Source organism: Hyperolius riggenbachi, chromosome 2 (genome assembly GCF_040937935.1).
Source record: "Hyperolius riggenbachi isolate aHypRig1 chromosome 2, aHypRig1.pri, whole genome shotgun sequence".
NCBI classification, from domain to species: domain Eukaryota; kingdom Metazoa; phylum Chordata; class Amphibia; order Anura; family Hyperoliidae; genus Hyperolius; species Hyperolius riggenbachi.
This window is the reverse complement of record NC_090647.1, coordinates 21,395,012-21,412,550: the sequence shown is the minus strand read 5'-3', so window position 1 is coordinate 21,412,550 and position 17,539 is coordinate 21,395,012. Positions and strand designations below refer to the sequence as shown.

The 17,539-nt window shown below is 48.0% G+C and overlaps 1 pseudogene; it reads right to left on the bottom strand.

Moving 5' to 3' along the window:
- Positions 1-14,796, bottom strand: part of LOC137544654 (uncharacterized) — a 79,209-nt pseudogene extending 64,413 nt beyond the window's left edge.
- Between the last annotated feature and the right edge of the window lie 2,743 nt (positions 14,797-17,539).

Below are 17,539 nucleotides of genomic sequence, written 5' to 3'. Positions count from 1 at the left end.
AATGTTTGGATTATTATTATTAATTAGAAAGAGACCTGCTTGTCACTCCTGCCCATCTTCTGTCCCCAGCTACAAGCAGAAAAGTACGATTCCCCAACTGCCTTTCGGTTGGGGAAGTGGGGGGTGCCTATTTACCCTAAAGGGGGAATCTGCTTGTATACTATACACTATTTATCTGCCTAGCTATATACACTAAAAGGGGTATCTGTTTATATATACTAAAGGGGGATCTGCCTATATACACTAAAAGGGGGTGGATCTGCCTACATACACTAAAGGGAGGATCTTGCACATGGGCGTGTGCATGCGCGCACGCACAAAGAGGATGAATGGGGGGGCACCAAAATCTGGTTACGCTCAGGGCGCTGTGAAACCTAAGGCCGGCCCTGCCCACGTCCCTCGGTGGACTTGCAGTCCCTAACTTCTTTAAATATTTCCTGGCCTCCCAATTAATTCCTAACCAAGGCTGGCTAAGTGGTGATCGGTCAGACACCAGTCTAGCAACAGAAGCGGATATAGCAGGTTCATATGAATCCCTATGTAGATCCCATCTATAGATATGGAGTATCTAGTGCTAATCAAATGAAGGTACAACCCTTATTTCAAACACTATTAAAATATATAAAAAATGTCGTAAACTGCTCGGTGAACCTACTACATATGTATCTCAAAGCTCTCCACTGTGGGGGAATTTAAATTTACCTGAACTTCTCTCTGTCCAAGATATAAACTTCTAGTACAGCCATAATATCAATTATCAAATACGTATCTCAAATATTTCAAGAAGGTACGTTTAACGATTTCACGGCCATACATGCAGAATTCAATCTTCCTCGGCATGCCCTCTTTCGTTATTTTCAGCTGAGACATTCAATAAAAAAGCAATTAGGTCTCACGGGAGTGGTATTAACCCCCTCAAATCGTGAAGCTACACTTCTAAAACTAGATAAGACCAAACAAATTTCCACACTCTATTACTTTATTATGACCCAAATTAATACCCGCAAAATTCAAAATACTAGAGACAAATGGTTAATAACCGAACCCAATCTCTCACAGGATAATTGGTCTAAACTAGCTGAATTTTCCCCCAGAGTGGTTATAGCCTCCTATTACATGTTACTACATGTTAAGTGGTTTCACCAAGCATACCTTTCCCCACGTAGACTCATAAAAATGAATACATTACATGACGGGTGTTGTTTCCAATGCAAATCGCCCAAAGCAGACAGTGTCCATTGGTCAATCGATATTGGAAATCAGTGATACACTTTCTAAGGGATGTCCTTCAACTGCCAGTCAACCTTGACTTTAAAGTATGCATGTTGGGAATCGTGGGAGACATGTCATGTTCTAAATACCAAATATTACTACTCAGACTATTATTACACTATGCCAGGAAATCCTGAAACCTTAAAGGAAAACTTAAGGCAACTATAAAAAATGAGATTTACTCACCTGGGGCTCCCCTCAGCCCCCTGCAGACGATCGGTGCCCTCGCAGCCCCGCTCCGATGCTCCTGCACCCGCCGGCGAACACTTCCGGTTTGGCCGTCAGCGGCCGACAGGCATGGGAACGCGAGTGATTGTTCGCGTTCCCAGCCTGTATATCGCCCCCTATGATGCTATTGCGGCCAGTTAGTCGCAATAGCAGCATAGGGGGCGATGAAAAAAAATGGTAAATCTGGCACTTACAATTTATAAGCTGATTTATCAATCACACAATCAATATAAAAAATGTGACACAGTATGGAATAAATGTGTGGACTCCTCAGAAACCACGATTCCGAACTCGGATATTAATGTTGCTGTACAGGATTTATGTTTACCATAAACCCAGAACTATTCTTTGCTGAATTTAAAGTGTTCTCTGATCTTGTTTCTTCTGAATCCCCCCCCCCCCCCCTCCCCAGGATAAAGCCATGAAACGTAAGAAACTTTATGGAATTGTCTCCATGATAGAATATTTTTTCTTCTATAAGACTACACAATATGCACATGATGCTGCTGGACTTTTTTTCTTTTTCTTGGTCTTTTACCTTCTTTCTCATTGTTTTTTATTGTAAGTATGTTTTATGTTTTATGAGAATACACTCAATAAAAATTCTCGAAAAGGCTCAGGTCAGTATTACGATGGATGTCTTCTGATCTCTGCATACTGGATTTTTTTCTCTGCAGAAATGAATATAAGGCAAGGCGAAATAAGGATTTCATGGTAATACTGTTCATAACAGAAAATCAGAGACTTTTCCAGGGACGAAATGTATGATTCTGCGACTGTCCCGAGAAATCACACAGATGAACCAATCACAGTCCTCTCTCTGTGATGTCACCAGTGGGGGGGATCCCCGATTCCCCCAGATATCTTGATAGAACCTCCCCCTACAAATATCCCAGCATGGAGGGGCTCAGTAAAGACAGCAGTGAAGGTGTGGAGGTGTCTGATTGGGTCACACAGGGCATAAAAGGAGATCTGCCCAGCCTCATAATCCAGATATATCCTGAATCTATTACTGGGGATCCTGTCACATAACTTGATATTTTTACTGTCATGTATCACTGCATAATGATTAATCCCCCTGTACAAACCCCAGGACTTCTTATTACTTCCAATCCCTGACAGATCTCCCCTCCTTTCTATACTGGGGTAACACATCCCAACTGTCCACCATAATGATCCTCCAACATCCACATCCCAGTAATGTCGCCCTGAGGAGAATCTCTGGCTGCTCAACACCTGTAGATTATGTAATCCATCTGATTCTGTTTTTGGGTGCATCTGGCTTCTGTCTACACTGGATACAGTTTTCCTGTCATCTGATATATGTACCCAATCACCAGCTGTGTTTACATCCAGTAATATGTGTGCATACACTGGCAGCCCTGATGTTTGCTGTGCAGCCCCAATATTTGTCCCCCCAGCCTGGCGCTGTTTGTGTTGTGCGGTGGGGGTGGGTTGTGGGCGTGGCCTGTATAGTTTAGCAGTGATGGGAACTTTGTCCTCTGTACAAGAATGTGGATAGGCCTGTGTGTGTTGTGTGGTGGGGGTGGGTTGGGGGTGTGGCCTGGATAGTTTAGCAGTGATGGGAACTCTGTCCTCTGTACTAGAATGTGGATAGGCCTTTGTGTCTGTATGTTTCTGCACAATTACCCCAGACATGATATCAGATAGTCCTGTGTGTAATGTGTGCGAGATGCCGGCCACATCCAGATCCCCTCCATCATGGAGCTGTTTATCATATCTCTCTCTGTCCTCCGTGTCACACAAGTCACCTGTGTCTGATTCCTGTAAGGCAGTCAGTGGATCAGTCATGTTACACAGCTCCTCAATGTGACGCATCTTCCTGGACAGCTCCTCCTTCTTTATCTCCAGCTGTCTGATGACATCATTGTATGATTTTGATAACTGCTGACTCTCATGATGTCACTCAGGACCTTCTTCTCCAGGTTTTCAAGCCGTCTCCTGAGGTCTCTAAACAGGGTAGTGACTCTCTCTTTTTCACCATCTGCTTTTCCTTGTACTTTTCTACTGCGTTCCTCCAGACTCTGGACTCTTTTCTCAGCCTCCTCTGTCTCTGCTATCAGTTTCTGCAGATCATTTCTCAGCTTCAGCTTCTTTTTCTCAGAGGCCTCATCCAGCATCTCCACCTGGTGTCCCCGATGTTCTCCATCCAGTCTGCAGGACACACAGATACAGGCAGCATCCTCAGTGCAGTAATACTCCAGGATCTTATTATGGACGGAGCATTTCCTGTTCTCCAGGGAAGTGTTGGGGTCACATAAGACGTGTTCTGGTGCCTTGCTGTGGACTCTCAGGTGATTATCACACAAAGAAGCATCACACAGCAGACAGGACATAACAGCCGGTACAGCAGAGTGAATGCAGTAAGTACAACAGACTCCGGCCTCCTCCTGATCTGGCTGAGTGGACAGGAAACTCTCTGCTATGTTCCTCAGGGCAATGTTCCTCTGCAGTGCCGGCCAGTGGTGCTCAACAGAGCTCGAATATTCGAGTAGCTCAAATATTCGAGCTCTTTTTCAGCTATTCGAGCTCGGTATTCGAGCTCGAATAGCTGCAGCTATTCGAATGGGCTATTCGAGTGAACTCGAATAGCCCATTCAATATTCGAGCTATTCGAGCAAGCAGCGCTATTTGAGCTCGAATACAGAGCTCGAATAGCGTCATAGCCCAGATTGATGTCCTTAGAGCCAATCAGAGGGCTCCCAGGCCCTCTGACAGCAGCCAATCACAGAGGGGGACCCTGGCCAGCCCCTACCCTATAAATAGCGGCCGCCATGTTCCGTTTTTCCGTCCTTGCCTGACTTTGTACAGAGAGAGATCTGCTCCTTTGTGCTTTGGCTTAGCAAGTGCTTTATTGTGGTCAATCACCTAGCGTTTTTGCTCACATACACCTCCTATATACACCTATATTGTTGTTAGTTAGATAGACATTGTATTTTAGTTAGTAGCTTGTGTGTTACATAGAGACAGACACAGCTGCTGCAGGCAAGCTTACACTGCTTTAGGCCTCAGGGCCTTGCCTGTGTGGGCAGCTGTCCTCCTGTCCTCTGTTAGTTTATTATACCAGTGTTTCTGCTGTCCTACCTTTACTACTGAGTGATTGTATTTTGTAGTAACTGTACTAGGACACTCACTGTCACTGTTTGTTCATAGCTCCTCTATTTCCTTCTGATTACTATTGATTATTGTAATTTCTAGTTGTACTTACTTACTGCTTACTACTAGGGACACTCAGTCACTGTTCATAGGCTAGCTCCTGCGTGTGTGTGTGTGCGTGCACTCAGTACACACACACACACTCTATTTCCTTCTACTTAATCTGATTGATTACTACTGATTATTGTATTTTCTAGTTAGTGTACTAGGGGACACACTCACTGTTCACTGTTCACACTTACTGATTACTGAATTATTGTATTTTGTATTAGTACTGTACTAGTAATCACTTAGCGATCTAATCACTTAGTGATTAGTGTCACCTCACCCACCAACCCACTCCATTAAAGTACCCCACTTTTTCACCCGCCCTTTTAAAAAACTTTTTTGTTTACGCCCAAAACATCAAAGATGTCTGGAAGTGGCAGCCAGCGCGGTTTGGGCAAGGGGAAGGGCAGCAAGGGAATCAAGAGGAGAGGGAGCAGCATTGTGGCAAGCCGTGGCCGCGCCACCATGCACAGTTCCGCAGCAGCAGCAGCTGCGTCAGTGGCTAACATTCCTCCTATAGCCACTGGCCGTGGACGCCTTGGGCGCCGCCCAGCAGGAGCAACTCACGCTGCAGAGACACAGCAGCAGCAGCAGTGTGTAGTACCTGCTCCTTTTTTCCCCCAGCCGGGTCGGAAACGTCATGATGATGATGACACGGTGACAGACAAAGACTGGGTGCCACCAGCTCCAGGGGATGTCGTCATCAGCAGCTCTGAGGAGGAGGAGGAGGATGCGCTTGTGGGCCTTGCAAGGAGGCGCATCATTGCAAGCATTGGCAGCAGTAGGCAGGTCCCACAGCCTGCTGGTGTCTCAGGCTCAGCAGCAGCAGCAGCAGCATCTGCCACCAGTACCACCACCAGCCGCACCCAAGCCCCCGCCCCAACCACCACAGGGAGACAGGCAGCAGCGGCTCCAGGTCGTAGGGGGTGGTTTTTGTCACCAATCTGGCGATTTTTCACCATGCCCACAGTTGACAGCAAGTACGCCACTTGCAACCACTGTCAGCGGACGTTGAGCAGAGGTGCAGACCCCTTAAAGTTCAGCACCAGCTCGCTCATCAACCACCTTGCTGCGAAACATTTCCACCAGCATGAGGAGTTCCAGAGGCTGAAGGCATCTGGTGCTGGCAGTGGCACCACACCCATCACTGCACAGCCTTCAGCAGCAGCAGCAGCAACAGCAGCCACCCGCCCTCCTGCTCCTCCAGTAGCACCAGCAGGAGTGCGGAAACGCACTGCTCCTCCCCCCTCTGCAACTCCTGCTGCCGACACTGAGGCCTGTTCTGGCAGCCAGTCCTCAGTGGCCTCCTCTGCTGTGTCCGCTGATTCCCGTGCCAGCAAAAGGCCACGCCAGAGCCTTTTGAGCGAGTCCTTCCAGGGGGTGGTTAGGGCTCTGCCTCCCAGCAGCCGTCGCGTGCGGCAGCTGAACGGCTTGCTGGCACGGGCCATGTGCTCCCAACTCCTGCCGTACACGCTCGTGCAGGAGGGGAGCGACATGCGTGCGCTGCTTGCTTGTGCAGCCCCAGACTGGCAGCTCCCCAGCAGACACTTTTTCGCCCGTAAGGCCATTCCTGCACTGCACCGCTTTGTGATGGCCAATGTGGGGCGAGGGCTGGAGCACGTGGTTGGTGAAAGGGTCCACGTCACCATGGACTCCTGGAGCAGCCGCTTCGGGACAGGCCGCTACCTGTCCTTCACTGTCCACTGGGTCAGCTTGGTGGAAGGGGGTGAGGATGGGAGAGCAGCAGCGGGCACAGCAGCAGCAGCAACACAGTGGGTGGTGCCACCCCGCAGGGTCAGGGGAACTGCAGCAGGTTCCTCCGATCCTCTGCCATCCTCCGGCACACCTGGCCAACCCCCCCCCGCCTCAGCAGCAGCGTGAAGGCCCGCCACTGCCAAGCGCTGCTGCAGTTGGTCAGCCTTGGGAAGACCAAACTGACGGCAACCCATGTGTTGGCCAAACTCCAGGAGCAGGAGAGGATTTGGCTGACCCCCAGAGGCCTCAGAGTCGGAGAGGTGGTGGCCGACAACGGGGCCAATCTTGTTGCCGCAATTGACAGGTGAAACCTGACCCACATCCCCTGTCTTGCCCACGTGCTGAACCTGGTGGTGCAGAAGTGCTTGCGCACCTACCAGGGGATGGGCGAACTGCTGGAAACGGCAAGGAACGTTGTGCGTCACTTCCGGCGCTCGGCTGCAGCCTGTGCGAGCCTGGAAGACATGCAAAAGGAGCTGGAGCTGCCACGCCATCGGCTGATCCTTGATGTTCCAACTCGCTGGAACTCCACCCTGGCGATGTTGGAGCGTCTGGTTGAACAGAAGCACGCTGTCAACCAGTACCTTGCCCTGGCCACTGTTTCCGCCGCTCAGAGAAGGGACAAGACCAGCAACATCCTGTCCATCGTCCCCGATGATGACTGGAGGCACATGCAGCAGGTGTGCTTAGTGCTGGCTTCCTTTCTGCAGGCCACTAACATGGTGAGCAGGGACCATGCTATGGTCTGCGAGTGGGTGCCCCTGGTTTGTCTGCTGAACAGGGCCCTCGATGCTTTGCTGGAACAGGGAGCGGCAGCCTTGGACCAGCAGGAGCGGCAAACAGCTGCACAGTCCACCTCTGAGGGGGAGGAGGACTTGGTGGAGGTCCCTGACTTTGCTGCTGATGAGGGGGATCAGCACAGCGCAGCTGAGTTGGTGCGGGGGTGGAGAGAGGATGAGGCTGAGGAGGCAGAGGAGGAGGATGAGGACAGCACTGCCGTCGATGTGCCAGCAGACGTGGCCCGCCTCTTCCCAATGGCAGCGCACATGCTGACGTGCCTGCGCAAGGACCCCAGGGTGATCCAGATGAAGCAGAGGGAGGACATCTGGATCAGCATGATCTTGGACCCACGCCTCAAGGGGAAGTTGAGCCAGTTCCTGCCGCCTGCAGGAGGAGACCCAGCGCAACAAATAAGGAGCTTGCAGCAGGCCCTTGTTGAGCGCTTGGAGGAAGCCTTCCCCCAGCCTTCCACCCCCACTGTCCAGCCAGCACAGAGGCAGCAGCAGGTGCCTGCATCCAGCAGCAAGCGCCCCACAGACCTGCTGTCTCTCAGCAACGAGCTCTACAGGACTGTAGAGGCTCCGGCAGCAGTGACTAGAGAGGAGGTGCATGCAGCAGCATCCTCCTCCGGTCACAGCCAGTGCCTGACCCGCATGGTGGCTGACTACATGGGGTCCTACAGCGGGCTTGACAGCAATGCCCCTGTTGATCCCATGGAGTATTGGGTCAAGCGCCTGGAGATCTGGAGCGAGCTGGCGCAGTACGCCCTGGAAGTGCTGTTCTGCCCCCCTTCCAGCGTGCTGTCCGAGCGCTGCTTCAGTGCAGCTGGTGGCGTGGTCACCGAGAAACGCTCACGTCTGTCTCACAAGTCTGTGGACAGACTGACGTTTCTCAAGATGAACCAGGCGTGGGTGGAAGGCGAGTTCCTGGCCCCTGTTGTCGGCGAGAGGGGGACATGAACTGGCTGCCGGAAGAACCATCGTTAATGTGCCTTACCACCCTTTACTAGAGTTGGCCCGAACCTCCGATTTTAGGTTCGCGAACTTCCGCAAAAGGTTCGGTTCGCGAAAAAGTTCGCGAACCGCAATAGACTTCAATGGGGAGGCGAACTTTCAAAGATTTAAAACATTCTATCAGCTGGAAAAATGATAGAAAACATGTTTCAAAAGCTCTAATACCTGGAGCCACACCTAATTGAGTGAAATACACATCACTGCTGGAGGACCCCCCCCCCCCCCCCTCTCCAAGCAAGGTCCTTTATACCATTTGCCTACCTACACTAATTAGTTATGGGACAGCTGCTACACACTCTGCTAGGGAGATTTTAACCTCCCTCCTCCCTCCTACCTCCTACCGGAGGGAGGAGGGTCTCTTCTGCCAGGGAATTATACTATTTTAAAAATCAGTATACATCATACCATAGCTGGGAATACATACATGAGTATACATCATACCATAGCTGGGGATACATACATGAGTATACATCATACCATAGCTGGGAATCGAACCCAGATCTCACTGTGTGGTGGGCACGTCACCCTAAGCACTGTACCACTACAGAAGTAAGTGAAGCTTGCCTAAAATTTAACATTTATGCTCAATGCAATAGAACCATTAGGTTGCTTAAAGGAGAACTGTAGTGAGAGGTATATGGAGGCTGCCATATTGATTTCCTTTTAAGCTATACCAGTTGCCTGGCAGCCCTGCTGATCTATTTGGCTGCAGTAGTGTGAATCACACCAGAAACAAGCATGCAGCTAATCTTGTCAGATCTTACAAAAATGTCAAACACCAGATCATACCATAGCTGGGAATCGAACCCAGATCTCACTGTGTGGTGGGCACGTCACCCTAAGCACTGTACCACTACAGAAGTAAGTGAAGCTTGCCTAAAATTTAACATTTATGCTCAATGCAATAGAACCATTAGGTTGCTTAAAGGAGAACTGTAGTGAAAGGTATATGGAGGCTACCATATTGATTTCCTTTTAACCACTTGAGGACCCACCCTTTACCCCCCCTTAAGGACCAGCGCTGTCTTAGCTGATCTGTGCTGGGTGGGCTCTGCAGCCCCCAGCACAGATCAGCGTGCAGACAGAGCGACCAGATCGCCCCCCTTTTTTCCCCACTAGGGGGATGATGTGCTGGGGGGGTCTGATCGCTCCTGCCTGCCGGGTGTTGCGGGGGGGGCACCTCAAAGCCCCCCTCCGCGGCGAAATCCTCCCCCTCCCTCTCCTACCTGGCCCCCCCTGGAGATCCGGGCTGCACAGGACGCTATCCGTCCTGTGCAGCCAGTGACAGGCTGTCTCCTGTCACATGGCGGCGATCCCCGGCCGCTGATTGGCCGGGGATCGCCGATCTGCCTTACGGCGCTGCTGCGCAGCAGCGCCGTACAATGTAAACAAAGCGGATTATTTCCGCTTGTGTTTACATTTAGCCTGCGAGCCGCCATCGGCGGCCCGCAGGCTATTCACGGACCCCTCCGCCGTGAATTGACAGGAAGCAGCCGCTCGCACGAGCGGCTGCTTCCTGATTAATCAGCCTGCAGCTGGCGACGCAATACTGCGTCGCTGGTCCTGCAGCTGCCACTTTGCCGACGCACGGTATAAGCGTGCGGTCGGCAAGTGGTTAAGCAATACCAGTTACCTGGCTATCCTGCAGATCCTCTGCCTCCAATACTTTTAGCCCTAGACCCTGAACAAGCATGCAGCAGATCTGGTGTTTGACATTTTTGTAAGATCTGACAAGATTAGCTGCATGCTTGTTTCTGGTGTGATTCACACTACTGCAGCCAAATAGATCAGCAGGGCTGCCAGGCAACTGGTATAGCTTAAAAGGAAATCAATATGGCAGCCTCCATATACCTCTCACTACAGTTCTCCTTTAAGCAACCTAATGGTTCTATTGCATTGAGCATAAATGTTAAATTTTAGGCAAGCTTCACTTACTACTGTAGTGGTACAGTGCTTAGGGTGACGTGCCCACCACACAGTGAGATCTGGGTTCGATTCCCGGCTATGGTATGATGTATACTGGTTTTTAAAATAGTATAATTCCCTGGCAGAAGAGACCCTCCTCCCTCTGGTAGGAGGGAGGAGGGAATAGGTAGAAGGGTAGAAGGGAGGAGGGAGGAGGGAGGCCAATTAAAATCTCCCTAGCAGAGTGTGTAGCAGCTGTCCCATAACTAATTAGTGTAGGCAGACAACTGAGTCAAATGGTATAAAAGGACCTAGCTTGAAGGGAGGGTGGGTGGGGTCTTAAGCAGTGTGTTTCACAATAACATGTCTGCTGACAGTAAAATGGAGGCGAAAATTTTTGCTTTATGGGGCGAATCGAACTTCCGCAAAAGTTCGCCTGATGCAGGCGAACGCGAACCCCCAAAGTTCGCCTGGAACCGTTCGGCCCAACTCTACCCTTTACCACCTCCTGGCTCCTGCTCACTAAGCCAGCCTGGTTCACTTTGACTATTACGTCGCCTGCAGCCACACATTTTACATCTACAGTGGGCTGCTGTGTACTGCCCTTCTGCTGTTGTCTGTCTGTCTGTGTTTCCCACTTGCCAAGGGTACACAGATACAGATTTACCTTCTGCTGCCACTCTGCCACCAGCTATTACGTCAAACAATAGCTGCCCCTGCTGCCTGTATTTACCTTTTAAAAAAAAAAAAAAAAAAGGTGTAATTTTTCTGAGGTGCCCGGGTTGAAAACTGTGATGTCCCAGTTGTGTATTGGACACGATGTGGGCTTCACGACCGCTGTCTGGGACCTCCTGCTGTGTTTATTTACAGCCCTGGTATCACCGCTAGGTACCAGGGCTATTATGTCACGCTGCCTACCTACCTGCTGCCACACTCACACTACTCCTCCATTCCTCCTGCTGCTGCTGCTGTCTGTCTGTGTTTCCCACTGCCAGGGTACCAGGGCTATTATGTCACGCTGCCTGCCTCATTGACTGCCTGCTGCCACACACTCATCCTCCTCCTCCTCCTGCTGCTGAATTTACCTCCTGCTGTCTGTGTGTTTCCACTGCCAGGGAGCACATACAATGGCGCTTCCACCATGCGTGCGCCACCAGCTATTTATTATGCTCAAAAATAGCTGCATTTCTTTAAAAAAAATATATATAAAAGAGAAATAAGTGAAGAAGAAGAAGAAGACAATATAGAAGAAGAAGAAGATATAGAAAAAGAAGAAGAAGAAGGAGAAGAAGAAGAAGATATAGAAAAAGAAGAAGACGAAATAGAAAAATAATAATAAGAAGAGGATATAGAAAAAGAAGGTATAGAAAAAGAAGATATAGAAGAAGAAGATGAAGAAGAAGAAGATGAAGAAAAAGAAGATGAAAAAGAAGAAGAAGAAGATGAAGAAGAAGAAAATGAAGAAGGTGAAGAGGATGAAGAAGATGAAGAAGAAGATGAAGAAGAAGAAGAAGAAGAAGATGAAGAAGATGAAGAAGAAGAAGATGAAGAAGAAGAAGAAGATGAAGAAGAAGAAGATGAAGAAGAAGAAGATGATGAAGAAGAAGATGATGAAGAAAAAGAAGATGAAGAAGAAGATGAAGAAGAAGAAGACGATATAGAAGAAGAAGAAGAAAAAGAAGAAGATATAGAAGAAGAAGAAGAAGATGATATAGAAGAAGAAGATATAGAAGAAGAAGAAGAAGAAGATATAGAAGAAGAAGAAGAAGATATAGAAGAAGAAGATATAGAAGAAGAAGAAGAAGAAGATATAGAAGATAAAGTAGAAGAAGAAGAAGATATAAAAGATACAGAAGAAGAAGTATATACAGTACTGAACAGAATTTTGGACACAACTTCTCTTTCCACCTTTTTTTTTTTTTTTTTAAAGGAACATCCACACATAATCACTTGCTGTTGTTACTTGGAAAAAAAGATGTTTCTTGCATCATTCACCCCCAAAAGAAGTGTTGGAAGCTATTTAAGGCCAATTCGAATAGTCAGCTCGAATAATGAGCTCGAATACCGACTCGAATAATGAGCTCGAAGTCCGAGGTCGAATCGAATAGTAAAAAATATTCGACTCGAATATTCGACCGATTTCGAATAATTTACTATTCGAATTCGACCAAACTCGAATAATAAAAAGGGGTATCCGAGCGCTCCATAAACTGCTCTCTACATTCAGGACTGGAATAACCTCCAGGCTCCTCCTGTGTATCCAGCACACGATCAATACAGCCCCGGCAGAAGTTGTGACCACATCTCAGGATTACAGGATCGGTATAAATGGTCAGACAGTCCCATCTGTCTGACCATTTATACCGATCCTGTCCACAACTCCAGCTCCTGGCTCAGATCAGCAGACGCCATCACTGCAGCAGAATGAGGAAAGTGAAAGTATTTGTTTCCTGGAAACCAGTAGAACTAGTTGTATAATTATCTGCTCAGGGTGTGGCTGGGCTAATCTTTCAGATTTAACCATAGAGGAACTGTACAGTTAGCATTATGATTTTGATTTAATTCCCTCCTGTCCTTTTTGGATAGTTACCTGTAGAATTAGACTACTTAACCACCATGTTTTACTTCACGTTAGTCAGGATCCTGGCTCTGCCTCTGAGGACGCATACAGCCAAAAATGGCGCCGGGAAAAAATGGCGCATGGAACCGCCACTAGTGTATAAAACGCTATTTTGCGTTTTAATGTTAAAACAATAAATAGCGTTTTAATGTTAAAACACTATTTTTATGTTTTAACATTAAAACGCAAAATAGCGTTTTGAAAGCAGCAGCACCCAGAGAGTCGGAAACAGTAAATTCGAGCGCCTGAGGCTAGTGGACAAATCGGGCACCGCCATTCACTCCTATAATAAATATCGTTTAATGGGCGCCCGATAGGAAAAAAGGGCGCCGGAGAAAACTAACGTTTTAAAAGCGTCGCCCGGAGACTTAATGTTTTATTACTGTTTCTCATGATTACACATTATTTAATGATTTATACATTTTTAAATATTATTTTTAAACGAAAAACAGTACAATATTTTTTTTCAAACATTATTTTTAAACGAAAAACAGTACTTTTTTTTTTAATTTATTTATTTATTTATTTATTTATTTCCATTATTTTTAAACGAAAAAAACAAAAGGGGGGTCTTAGGTTTAGGCACCAGCAGGGGGGTCTTAGGTTTAGGCACCAACAGGGGGTCTTAGGTTTAGGCACCAAAAGGGGGGTCTTAGGTTTAGGCACCAACAGGGGGGTATTAGGTTTAGGCACCAACAGGGGGTCTTAGGTTTAGGCACCAACAGGGGGGTCTTAGGTTTAGGCACCAACAGGGGGGGTCTTAGGTTTAGGCACTAACAGGGGGGTCTTAGGTTTAGGCACCAACAGGGGGGTCTTAGGTTTAGGCACTAATAGGGGGGTCTAGGGGTTAGGGGTAGGTACAGGGAGGGTTACTTAGGCACCAACAGGGGGGGTCTTAGGTTTAGGCATCAACAGGGGGGTCTAGGGGTTAGGGGTAGGTACAGGGAGGGTTACTTAGTAATTTTTTTTTTAAACGTTATTATACGTTTCACTATTTAAACGAAAGATTAACGTTTTTACAATTGCCGATTTAATGCACATTATTTAATGATTTATAACTTTAAATAACATTAATTTTAAACGAAATACAGTACAATACATTTTTAAACGTTATCCATGCTTATCGTTAAAAACCCGGCGCCCTTTTTTCCCAGCGCCCCTTTTTAACGTACGCCAGAGAGTCATCCTCCTATGTCCAATTTTTCCCCCAGCGTATGTCCTCTGCCCCCCATGTCCAACCGTGTCCCCAGTGGTTGTCCTGGTCTCCCCCATGTCCAATTTTGTCCTCCAATGTACCACCTCTGCCCCGGCCTGGAGTACTACACAGGCAGATCATACGAGCAGCTGGTGGAGGTATCTGCACGCTGGAGGCTTTCTGAAGCGATCCACCAATCAGGCGGGGGACGCTGCCCCAGAACCGCCAATCACCGCTATTCACCTCTCTGCTCCTGTCTTGTAATTGGAGGCGATGGTCTTGGAGGCAGGAGCATCTCTGGGTGCTGCTGCTTTCAAAACGCTATTTTGCGTTTTAATGTTAAAATATTAAATAGCGTTTTAACATTAAAATGCAAAATAGCATTTTATACACTAGCGGCGGCTTCATGCACCATTTATTCCTGGTGCCATTTCCTGCTGCCCTGAGGACACCTCATCCAACCATCATGCCAGTTGTGCTTCCACGGTCTTGTGTGTGTAAATAGAAGGACTCTACCAGCAATCCTCAAACCTTGTGTTAGGATCTGTACTACCCCGGCATAAAATTCACTGACTTTTCTTTTGATACATGTAAATTTACACTACCGATAGGTAGATACATTATCTGTCATTTAAAGGGACCCTGAGCAGTGCCAAGAAAAAGAAATCTGGACTTACCTGGGGCTTCCTCCAGCCCCTCATTGCCTGTGAGGGCCCCTGGCAACTTCTTAGTTCCTTCTGTGGTCCCGCTGGTGGCTCCGGTAACCGTGCATGCACTCGATGCATCATTATGCTGGTCGCCATAAGCGTCCTGCGCATGCGCTTATGGCAACCATGGGGCCATGCACATGCAACTTCAGCCAAAGTCACCAGATTACTAGAGCCTCCAGCGAGACCACAGAAGGGACCAAGAAGATGCCGGGGGACCTCACGAGCAACAGGGGGCTGGAGAAAGCCCCAGGTAAGTCCACATTTCCCTTTTTAGCACTGCTCGGGATCCCTTTAACCACATAAAAAAAAAAAAACACCATTTTTCCTATCATAACTTTAACCACTTTGCATTCCAAGGTTTCATCTTTTAAGATTCCTTACAATTGTGGCATTTCAGCAGTCATTCTTCATACAGCAATAACTATTTTATTACATATGCCATCAAAGTTCTTACACATTTTTCAGGACAATCTACGCTTTCTTTGGGTAATATTTGTTTTCAATAATTATTTAATTTTATAGGCATTTTACAGGGGAAAAATAGGCATAAGTACAGAAAATACAAATGTTTTCATATTTTACCATTTGCAAATTTGCAAAGTGCCATGTTGGAATTTAAGGACTACATGCTTGAATTCTGGGCGTTCAGGTACATTAGAGAACTGGTTTCAGTAAAGGACTTGATATGCAGAGTCAGTGTCTCTTAATTTAAGGACCGCCTAACGCCGATAGGCGGCGGCAGGTTTAAGTGGTTATTACATGGAAACGGTCGCTCGTTCGAGCGGCCTTTCCATGTCAGTTCACGGAGGGTGTCTCCGTGAACAGTGTGCGAGCTGCCGATCGCGGCTCGCACGCCTAATGTTAACATCCGGGGAAGAAATCCCCGCTGTTTACATCAATATGGCGCCGCTGCACAGCAGCGCTGTAAGGCAGATCGGCGATCCCCGGCCTCTGATTGGCCGGGGATCGCCGGCCTATGATAGGCTGAAGCCTATCCTATCAGGCGCAGGACGGATATCCTGCGCCGCTCTGATGAAGGAGGGGAGGGAGGTAAGGAGAGGGAGCGAGAAAAACGTTGCGGAGCCCCCCCCCCCCCGGTAATTAAAACTAGCCGGCGGCGATCAGACCCCCCCGGCAGGACATCCCCCTAGTGGGGAAAAAAGGGGGGAAGTCTGGTCGCCCTGGCTGTCACACGATCTGTGCTGTGGGCTGAATAGCCCCCGCAGCACAGATCACAAGAAACACCCCTGGTCCTTAAGTGGTTAAATGACATTTTCTGGAAGCCCATGAACCTGAAGGCACACTGAAGGTTTCAGCAGAATGTTTTGCTTGTAGAAAGTTATAGAGCTCATATCTCCAGACTGGCTGATGGCATTGCCAGCAAAACATGAGCTTTGTTATGCTTTGAAAGGTAAACATAAGTGTTGACCTGTTCCTCTGAGGGAAACAGCCCTCTGAGGAACAGATCAACCATATTTTCCTGTAATTGGGGGTCAATTCCACCGAAGCTCCAATTCAGAAATAGGTCATTAGGCTAGCGCAGTAGGTATTGTGCTTGTCACCGTATTACAGGCTTTGACTAGGCAATGGCAGGTCTAGCATGTGATGGACAGTGGATTCCACCTCCTAAGGGTGGGGTCCAGGATTAACCCCTAACTGGCCGTTTATAAGGGCGGACAGTCTGGGGGTCACATAATACATTTGGGGGGACGACAGCCAGGGGTTTCTGTCATTTGTGACTATTGTACGCCGTTACTGTGCGCACCCGATCAACCACATCGGCCTGAGATTTCTCAGCATCTCACATTCGACCAATTTCTACCTGAAATCAGTAAAATTGTTGATTGGACATGGCGGCACCGATTTTCATCCAATTTGATAGTAATTATAAAAACGGTTGATTTCTGAGTTGACAGATGTATGACCGCCCTAATTCCCCCCCCCCCCTCCCCTCACACACACATTATGTCCAAAGAGGGACTGTCCCTTCAAAAGGGACAGTTGGGAGCTATTAAAGTGAGAGAGCAGATCGTTTTTTCTATGGACCCTCCAGGCAAGTCTCTGCTCTGCATCTTGCTGTGTACATTTACCAGCTTACCCGCCCTCTAAATGGTTCAGTGATTGCACTTAAAATTTCCCTCAGCCAGCCTAGTGTTTCACATTGTCTTATACAATGCAGCAGACACTGTGTCAGCCCTAAATCATTACATGAGAGGCAACCTGGGGGGGAATCTCCCCCCCTTCCCAGTCCTCCCCTGTTGCTGATTTCTGCTGTATATCTATATTGCCAAATAAATCTGCTTAAATGATTTGAAGACATCCGTGATTTCCGTCGATGCCTGCTGTGGCTGTGAGAATGTCAAATTATCGCAGTTCCTGTGACATAGTGCCGAACAAAAGGTGTAGTAACCCATAGCAACCACAAATTACATTTTTACATGCCATCTTATAAAAACATCTCAAACTATATTACCGGTACTTGTTTTTTCCCTGGTAAAAATGATAACCTTCATGCCATATTTCAGCACTAGTTGGGAATGTGGCATTCCATTATCACCGACTTGTGCATCTGTTGTGCCTGGATCCAATCGCTATGGCGGTCAGTTTGGGAACCCCACTGCTGTACAGATACATTGCTAGGCAACAGCACAGCGATTCATCTGTACACTGTTGGGTCCTGGAACTGTTGCCCTAGCAACTGGGTCCAATCGATATAGACAGGAGCCATTAGGGCCCGTTTCCACTATCGCGGTTTCCGCCTCGATTCCGCAGAGTTTCCCCGCACATGCATCGCACGGGAAACTCTGCCATAGGGGATGACGGCGCCGCGGCGGAA